The sequence below is a fragment of the Dipodomys spectabilis genome, unplaced genomic scaffold (assembly GCF_019054845.1).
Source record: "Dipodomys spectabilis isolate Male_0828 unplaced genomic scaffold, ASM1905484v1 ptg000689l, whole genome shotgun sequence".
Taxonomy (NCBI): Eukaryota; Metazoa; Chordata; class Mammalia; order Rodentia; family Heteromyidae; genus Dipodomys; species Dipodomys spectabilis.
The window spans coordinates 150859-161620 of NW_024871366.1; positions in this window are offsets into that span (position 1 = coordinate 150859).

Genomic DNA, 10762 nt, shown 5'->3' on the forward strand with positions numbered 1-10762 from the left:
TCTTGTCTGAGAAGTAAGGACAATAATACGATGTCTGAGGAGGAGGAGCTTCAAAATAGGGATTAGGAAGATTCTCTGGCTGGATAAAAGCAGACATTTTGTTATACTTCAACCAAGAGAATACTTAACTCAGTGATTATCACCATAAATTGTTAATAGTCAATGAAGTTGAAAACTTATACCTACCTCTTCATTTTTTAAAGTTTTATAGTCAAGGTGATGTACAGAGGAGTTATAGTTACACATTAAGGAAATGAGTACATCTTCACTTTGTAAAATATATTTTTATTCAAAGATATTGTACAGAGGGGTTACAGTTACATGAGTAACATAATCAGTCCATTTCCAATCAAGCATTGTTACCCTCTACTTTGTTTTTCCCCTACCATCCCTTTTCTCCCCACCTCCCCAACTCCTCCCTCCACCTACCCTCCACAAAGTTGTAAACTACATTTTCAAAATAGTGTCTTGTACACCTCATTGTTACAATGGATCATCCTGTATCCTTATTTCATTTCAGCAGTTTATTTCCCTTTCCCTCCCCAAATTAGAAAAATGTATATACAAGATACAGGACACCACAATTAAATTCAGTGACAATAGAGGTTATACCATGGGGGAAGAAGATAAAAGAAACAAAAAAAAATCACATAGTACATTATAAGTATATTAAAACAAACAGTGAGTAAGATACAACTTCTTCTTTCCCTATCCTGGGGTTCAATACACTTAGAATCATCTTATATGATCATAAGTACATAGCTTTTGACCTTTTCTGCTTGTCCTAGACATATTCTAGTTATTGCAAAAATGGGAAACCATGGGACCTATGTTTCTTTGGGACTAGCTTACTTCACTTAAGATAATTTTTTCCAAGTATTTCCATTTCCTAACAAATGGGGTGATGTCAATCTTTTTGATGGAGGAATAGAATTCCATTGTATGTGTATATATATAGATATATATTCATATATGTGTATATCTATATCTATATCTATATCTATAATACATTTTATTGATCCATTCATCTACTGAGGGGCATCTGGTTTGGTTCTATATCTTAGCTATGGTAAATATTGCTGCAATAAACATAGTTATTCTGGTAGCTTTAGTATAGCCTTGTTTGTGAATATTTGGGTAAATGCCCAAAAGTGGGATTGCTGGGTCATAGGGGAGCTCTATGTGGAGTCTTTTGAGGAACCTCCATACTGCTTTGTAAAGTTGTTGAACAAGTTGACACTCCCACCAACAATGTAGTAGGATTCCCTTTTGGCCACATACACTCCAGCATCTGTTGTTATTATATTTCTTGATTATCGCCATTCTAATTGGGGTGAGGTGGAATCTCAATGTTGTCTTGATTTGCATTTCTTTTGTGGCTAGAGAATTTGAACAGTTCTTCATGTGGCCATTTGGCTACTTTTTATTTCCTCTTCAGAGAAGTTTCTCTGTTAAGTCTTTAGCCCACTTATTAAGGAGGCAGTTGTTTCTTTGAGGATTTGTTGTTGGGAGATTTATTTTTTTTTGAGTTCTCAGTATATTTTAGATATGAAGCTCTTGTCTGTTGTATGGCTAGTGAAAATCTTCTACCAATCTGTGGCCTTTCTATTGATCTTGCTAGCTATGTCCTTTGCCCTGCAAAAGCTCTGCAATTTTGTTCAGTCCCATTTGTTCAACTTTTTTTGATTTGTTTTGTTTTGGGGTCATTATTAAGAAAATTTTGGCTCATGCCAAGGAGTCCTAGAGTTTCTCCTATTCCTTCCTGTAATGTTTTCAGGGTGTCTACTTTGACTTTGAGATCTTTGATGCATTTGTAGATGATTCTGGTGAGGGTGATATATAGCTTTAGTTTTCTACAGGTGTTAAACCAATTTTGCCAACACCATTTACTGAAGAGGCTGTCTTTCTTCCATTCTATGTCTTTAGCTCCCTTATTGAGGATGAGGCGGCTATAGGTCTTTGGGTTTATTTCTGGGTCTTCAGTTCTATTCCATTGGTCCTGAGGTCTGTTCCTGTGTCAGTACCAAGCTGTTTTGGTTACTATGGCTTTGTAGTAGAGTTTGAAACTTGGTATTGATATTCGTCCAGCACTGTTATTTTTTCTAAGAATTTTTTCTGCTATTTGGGTTCTTTTATTGTTCCATATTAATTTTTGGATTGCTTCTTTAATTTCCTTGAAGAACGAGGTTGGAATACTGATAGGTATATCATTGAATTTGTCGATAGTCTTTGGCAGTATTGCAATTTTCATGATGTTAATTTTTCCAATCCAGGATCATGGAAGGTTTTCCCATTTCCTTAGTTTTGCTTTAATTTTCTTTTTAAAGTTTCTAAAGCTTTCATCATAGAGTTCCTTCCATTCTCTACCTTAACTCGTAGGTATTTTATTTTTGTGGGGCTATTACAAAAGGAGATTCTCTTCTCATTATTGGCATACAGGAAATCCATTGATTTTTGAGGGTTAATTTTGTATCCAAAGTTTTGAATCAGCTCTACTAACTTGGGAGTTTAAAAGATCCTATGAGCTAACTAGGGTGATAAGTTCATGGTTACATCAGTTATGGATAAAAAATAGTAATAACCTCCCAACTACTTGAAGTACACTATATTTATGTTGTAAATATCACAATTAAACACTTTTGCTAATAAAAATTATGAAGACATTTCTCCTCCATAAAAAGGTAATTCATTTAGTATAAGCCAATACAAACCAAGTAATGTGTGTAAAAAACCATGGGAAAATAGAAGTCAGTGAGAAGTTGTAAAAGATCAACAAAATAAACATCCAAGCAGATCATATTATTGGCATTTTATTCATACTCTAAACTGAGAAGGTAGACAGTATTGGAAATATTAGGATATTACAATCAACAAAAAATGAAATGAGAATAATACCTGAGGAGAAAAAATGTAATTGCTATGCTATTGAATGAAGAAGAAGAGAGATGATATTTTGTAAGTGGCTGAAAAGGGTGAAGGGCAATTGAACATCCTGCATATATGAAGAACCAAAAAATTAAATACCGAAAATTATAAATGGGTAAATAATCAATGTACTTTCAAATGAAAAAAGTACAAATGGTCAATAAATACACAAAGAAATGTACAATGTCATTAGCCATCAGTAAAAATAAGCAAATCAAAGCTACATTGAGATCCCATCACATCTCAGTCAGAATGGCTGTCATTTAAGCATCAAAAAAAGTAACAATTGTAGATTAGAATGTGGGGTGAAAAAAGAGCTCTTTTACATTATTGGTGGGAATGTAAATTAATTCAGGAATATACTTCACTTTTGTTAATTTAGATCTGGGTAAAGTTAGTAGGTTTAAGTGAATTGAGGACTTTTACAAATATCTCAGAATTTTTGATGATTTTAATTATTCAGAATATTGTGGAAAATTATAAGAAAAAGACATCTCCTTAATAATCAGAAGTTAACTCATACTTCCTCTTATATTGTTGTGGGTGTATGTGTAATTTAGTTGCATTAAACTGAAATAGCCACAGAATATAAAGTAATTAAACATGGCTTTTCCTGGGGTCTCTGAAATGCTGTGTACCTTGCAGGTTTCCTATTACCAAGACTTTCCAATCATGAGGACCAATTTCTTAACGTAAATGATTCTGTATTTACAGACACACACACACACACACACACACACACACACACACACACACACACCTTAATTTTGCAAAACAACATCATTTTCCCACATATTTTTAGCAGATATTTGACTACCATCATTATAACTACATATAATTTGGAAACAATGTAAAAGCAAGAAATAAAAGTCATCTGAACAAAAGATAATAAAAAATCAAAATCAAAATAAATAAACTGTCCTGTAGCTTTCCCTTAGTTTTCATTTCATAAACAGAACTTTCCTATTGTTTTAAAGGTGTTCTTTAAAGGTGTTTTAAAAGTGTTCTTACATTTTTTTCATACTTCATTATATAACAAATTGAAATATAATTTTTTCCAAGCCTTTCTATTTCCTAACAAATGGGGAAATGTCATTCTTTCTGATGGAGGCATAGAATTCCATTGTGTATATATACCACATTTTCTTGATCCATTCATCTACTGAGGGGCATCTGGGTTGGTTCCATATCTTAGCTATGGTAAATAATGCTGCAATAAACATAGTTGTGCTGGTAGCTTTAGTGTGGTCTTGTTTGTAAACATTTGGGTAAATGCCCAAAAGTGGGATTGCTGGGTCATAGGGGAGTTCTATGTGAAGTCTTTTGAAGAACCTCCATACTGCTTTCCAAAGTGGTTGTTAATAGGAGACAGATTGCAGTTATCAAGGTATTGGTTTAATTCAACCCTTCCTAAATGGAGCCCAAGCAGCATTGCTCTGATAGATAAATAACTAGAAAAAAATAAAATAGCAACAAGTAAGACAGCATATGTTTGGAGGAGACAGGAGGCAAGAATAGAACATCCACATAGCCTCCAGGACCTGACCATGATGAAGGCTGTGAAGAGCTGATAACACCGGTTCTTTGTGGCAGACACGCTTACATGGGTCCTAAAGGCCAGAATTTAGATTTTAAATTAAATGGCAAACAGTTGCTACCAGTTGGAATGAAGAGGGCACTGCAGCAATCCGTGTAGTATTGTATACATCTGTGACTCCATTTCAGCAGTCTGAAAAGTATCCAAGTGGGAAGATAAAATTCCATGTAATCAGGTAGGGAAGTCCACAGAATGAACTGCTCTGAAGCGCTGGCCAGGGGCAGCAAGGTGAGACAGGAAGGGGAAGAGGCTCTAAGGAAATCTAGGCCACCCCTCGGGTACCATTTAATCACAATGCCTCTGGAAACAGGTTATGATAACATTGTACACAGCAAAGATGACAGTTTGTACAAATAAAGCCTTGTTTGTTCTCAACTTACTTTAAAGATTGGGAATTTCCTTCCCCACTCTTGCTACAGTTATTTTATGATAAGCAATTCTGTTCTTCTGTGAAGTTCACTTTATCTGTGGCTTTTTCTCCCAACTAGTGGTGTCAGTATTGTCTAATGCTAGAAGCTTAGGCTGTATTAAAAAGCTATGTGTATATCAGCGATCAAATCATTAGTTTTAAATGCAACCTATCTTTCTTGTTCTAATTTTTCCTAGTTATTTATCTAATAGATGAATCCATCTATAGGAATATTGAGTAAAATATTGAGTACTAGTCTCTATTCTTTATCTGGTAACTAGAAAATGTGGGAGGTGAAAGATATGACATACATTTTGCATTTTTGAACCATTTCCCTAGGAACCAGTGAAAATTAAGAGGTCAAAGGAATGAATCATTTTTATAGTCTATATAAAAGTGTATTTGTCTACTATGAATGACATTTACAACCATTTATAGGCTTTAATTTGTACAGCAATTGTTTCTTTTTAAATCAGAAATACTCTTTCAGAATTGGAATAGATCACTGCTAGAGGAATTCAGATCAAGGTTATGCCTTATGACTCTTAACTAGACAGAATTTCCTTTCACATACAGACTTAAATAATACTATAGATTTTGTTGTCAACTAAATGCATGTGATGAATTGTGGCCTGTCTTGAGAATCCACACCAAACAATGAGATGTCTTTTTTGTGTGTCTCTTCTATGAAGCAAGTACATATGCAGACTAGTTCTGAAAATTAACTTTGGAATAAAATTGCTTTTAAATCATTCTTTTGTGTTGTTGTTTGTTTTTATTGCCAAACTTGGGGCGTGAACTCAGGGCCTGGATGCTCTCCCAGAGCTTCTATTTTGTTCAAGGTTGGTATGCTACCACTTGAGCAAGTGCTACTTCTTGATTTTTCTGGGAGATTTATTGGAGATAAACATTTATCTGAATTAGAGAAGGGAAGGGGAACAACAAAAAGGTGAGACAAAGGACAAAGGGTAAACCAATGCAACCGTGATACTCATAAGACAATATGTTGGAGATGGGGGAATAGAGGAGAAGAGAAAGTGGCAGAAAAATGAGGGACGGGGTAATAAGTTCAACAAGAAATGTACTCACTACCTTACATATGTAAATGTAACCCCTCTGGACAATAAAATTAAATTTAAAAAATGAAAAAAATGTCTCATGGATTTTCCTGCCTACGCTGGCTTAAATCACAATCCTCAGATCTCTGCATCCTGAGTAGCTAGGATTATGAATCAACAGCAAGAGGCTTAAGTCACTCTTATAAACCTGCACTGCTGTGAGTTCTTGAGAAAATTATTCAATGTATTCATGTTGTAGTGTTCTCATCCATAAATCACAAAGAATAATAGTAGTTAATGTATAATTTGTGAGAAGATTAAATAAGTAAATATGTATGTCTGTGTAATATATGTGTGTTTATATATGTATATGTGCATATATAATGCATATGTGGATATATATATATATACATACACAGGCCTATGGATTCATACATACATATGAACATACATATACATTCTTATATTTTGAATTCATATACATTACATATGAATATTTATTTACTATACCCATGCACAAACAATACACGGACATAATGAGCACTTCACTCATGTGAACTCTTATTCCTGCAGTTTTCAATATTTGTCCTTATTTATTCCATGGGCATCTCAGGCAAGTCTCCATCACCTTCCATCTAAGATTTTGCAATGGATTCCTCCCTAGTATATTCGCACATTCTTTCCTCACCTTATATTCTGGCACAATTACCAGCATGACCTGGTAAAAAAAAAAAATTGCTGAAATAATGAACTGGCTATGTTCTCTGATTGAAGTTCTTCACATTTCTCAGGTCTCCCTAAGAAGAAGTCAGTGCTTCCCTAATAATATAAGTATTGCTCAGAGATTTGACAGTATACTGATTATTTATATTGATCATCTTTAACTAAATATTTCAGTCAAATTGAAAAATGAGTACCAGATTAAACAAATGATTACTGTGACTGTGAGAATGCCTTTCTTAGCATAGTGTGCTTAACTGTTGCATTATGCTGTTTATTTTACAGTAAAGTTAAATGTATCCTTCTAAACTCATCATGCATAAAATGTTATCAATCCACCCTATCCATATATATTTTGTGTGTACCATCACCACATCATTAAAGCATTTTAGTGATTTTAAATGTTTTCATGTTGTTTTGAAATTGTTTAATGACCTCTCCACTGGTCTATGAAATATCTTACAATGTTAGATATGCTATTGCACAACTTTCAGACTCTATGTTAAAGGACCAAGCCATTGAACAAAGAAACTTAGTCTGCATGGTTCATAATTATAAGGAGAAATGGAAATTCAACTCGGAGAAATGATTGAGGAATGGTATTTGCAGAAGACATGAAGACATGAAAAATTACCTAATCTTTGATGTGGGCTATTAAAATAATTAAAAATAGAGGCAACAAGAAACCAATTGAATCAGCACCTCATCAATGCAGAAAGACAAATACTTACCTCTTCCAAAAACCCTGTATTGTACTATAGGCTTCTTTTTTGTTCTTAAATTTTTATGAATTTACAAATAATTAATGTATATATTTGAAGTAGTCAAAACATTACAATTACTTACTTTTTAAGATTATTACTCATTAACAGTTATTGAACAATAAGTAGTTACAGACAATTGTATAAAAGAATGAATTTTACTGATCTTGGAACCTATGTCCTTAGCCATGCAAAAGCTCTGCAATTTCATGCATTCCCATTTGTCCAACCTTTCTTTGATTTCTTGTGTTTCTGGGTCCCTATTAAGAAAATTTTGGCCTGTGCCAAGGAGACCTAGGGTTTCTCCAATTCCATCTTGTAATGTTTTCAGAGTGTCTGCTTTGACTCTGAGGTCTTTGATCCATTTGGAGTTAATTCTGGTGCAAGGTGATATATAAGGATCTAGCTTTAGTTTTCGACAAGTAGTTAACCAGTTTTGCCAGCACCATTTACTGAAGAGGCTGTCTTTCTTCCATTCTATTCTTTTAGCTCCCTTATCGAAGATTAGATGGCAATAGGTCTTTAGGTACATTTCTGGGTTTTCAAGTCTATTCCATTGGTCCTGGGGTCTGATCTTGTGCCAATACCAAGCTGTTTTGATTACTGTGGCTTTGTAGTAGAGTTTGGCAAAGGGCAGAGCTCTAAGATCAATAGTAAGCCCACGGATTGGGAGAAGATATTTTATATTTTCTAGGCATAGAACAGAAAAGTATCCCATATCTAAAATATACCTGGAACTTAAAATATTAAATCCCCCAAAAAGAATTTTTCAAAGAAACAACTGCCCAATAAATAAGTGGGCTAAAGACTTAAAGAGAAACTTCTCTGAAGAGGAAAGAAAGATGACGAATAGACACATGAAGAAGTGCTCAAACTCCCTAGCCATAAAAGAAATGCAAATCAAGACAACATTGAGATAGCACCTCACCCCAGTTAGAATGACTATAATCAAGAACTCTAATAACAACAGATGCTCGAGGGGATGCAGACAGAAGGGAGCCTTACTTCATTGTTTGTGGGAGTGTAAACTTGTTCAACCACTTTGAAAAGCAGTATGGAACTTCCTCAAAAGACTCTACATAGAGCTCCCCTATGACCCAGCAATCTCATTTTGGGCATTTACCCAAATGTTTACAAACAAGACCACACTAAAGCTACCAGCACAACTATGTTTATCGCAGCATTATTTACCATAGCTAAGATATGGAACCAACCCAGATGCCCCTCAGTAGATGAATGGATCAAGAAAATGTGGTATATATATACAAGGGAATTCTATGCCTCCGTCAGAAAGAATGACATTGCCCCATTTGTTAGGAAATGGAAAGACTTGGAAAAAATTCTATTATGTGAAGTAAGCCAGGCCCAATGATACATAGGTCCCATGGTATATGTCTGAGTCCAGCAGAAAAGGTCAGAGAAGTTGATGTTAGGGGAATGAACCTCAATATAAGTATTCAAAAATTTTTTAGCTTTTTTTTCTTTCATGCAATTGTTTCTATCATATTTATAAGATGATTTCTATGTTGCTTTGTATGTCCATCCCCCATAGTATAAAACATACTTTCACTGTATTTGATGTGGTATAATTTCTGGAAGGGAAGGGAAAGAAACAAGTTGTTTATCTTGGGATACAGGTGGACCCATTGCAACAATGAGATGTACAAGTTGTTATGTCGAAAAACAAACTTAACAACTTTGGTCGGGGGTGGGGTGAGGATCAGGAGGAGAGGAGTATGGGGAGAGGAGGAGTATGGGAAGGAATGGGAAGGGGAAACAACTAGGAGGCAACAATGCTTGATAAGAAATCTACTCCTTATCTTGCCCATGTAATTGTAACTTCTCTGTATGGTATCTTCACAATGAAAAATTAATTAATTAAAAATAAAAAACACTTTTACTCATTACACATTGTAAAAGAAAAAGAATGAATTTTTAATGACTTTTGTTAAATGTAGTCAAGTGCCATTAAAAAGCAAATTTTTCTGTTTATAAATGTTTGATTTTTGTAAGCTTATACTACTAAAATATACATTGACTAGTTGTCATAATTAATTTTAATATTTGATTGAATATTGCCGATCTTTAAATGTTTTGTGCAAGAGAATATCTTTGCAATGAGTGATTTTGGCTGCTTTTTCTTTAAACATGTATGATTTTAAGAGGGTTATACAGTATTTACAGCTGTTCTTTAAAATTGTGCATATAAACAAAATTAGCTGAGACATAAAAAGGAGTACTTTAGTGAATGTGTATGCGTAGCAGAAAAATATAAAATTTATGTAAAATGGATGCTGTTTCTGGATAAATTTTATCATCTTTAGAATACTATGTATAATAGATAGGCTAATAAGGAACATATGACTTTTATCACTAAAAAATACACATTTTTATTGATGCATAAATTAAAACTAGTATATACATAATTATGTGTAATTGTTATATATAATGGAATTTTGAAAGATTTATGTTCCAGGAAACCATCATCACTATCAGAAAAAATATTTTGCTCTAATATCAGAAAGTATTTGCTCCTTTTGTGGTCATTCCCTGCTTCTCTCTGACTTAATACCTATTGATTTTATTGTATATTATCTTGCATCTTATTTATGTGCATAATTATATGTTATAAATTCATATATATAAATTCCTACAGTGGAGTCAAATGAGACAAATAAGTCTCCTTTAGACTTTCTACTCCTATGTAAAACATGAAACCAAACCGTACTTGGAGTTCAAAAGTCACATTTTTATGAAGAAGAAAGAAAGCCTACTTGTACCACTAGATTAGTTCTTCTTCAGTATACTAAATTCAGATCTATTTTTAGGTGAAAACATTTCCAGGACATGGCCAATTTCTATTTTGTGAATCATCACTAAGAAAACATATATGGACGCTGCATTGATTTCAACCATTTTTTATCGTGTATTTGTATATTTGGGTCAGTATTCATCTAGATTAAGGCACACTTTACCTCTCAAGTGTTGTGTTTGGTCCCAGAATCCCCCTGTTTTGAGCTTATTAGAGGGTCATATAAATGAGACTAAAGATGAATCTCAGTGGATCTTTTTGATCTTTCTATGGAGATTAGGTTACATTATATAAAATCAATGATAGTTTAAAAATTCAAATTTCTTTCTCCGTTTTGAATGGCCCATTCAATAGTGCAACTCAAGGGTATTGTTGCAGGGTGATTATTGGCACTATCCTCCTCCTGTCTGAGGAGGTCCAGAAATCTTCAAGGCCTGAGATCATATGTACATGAGAAAATGAGAGGGAAAAACATCAAGA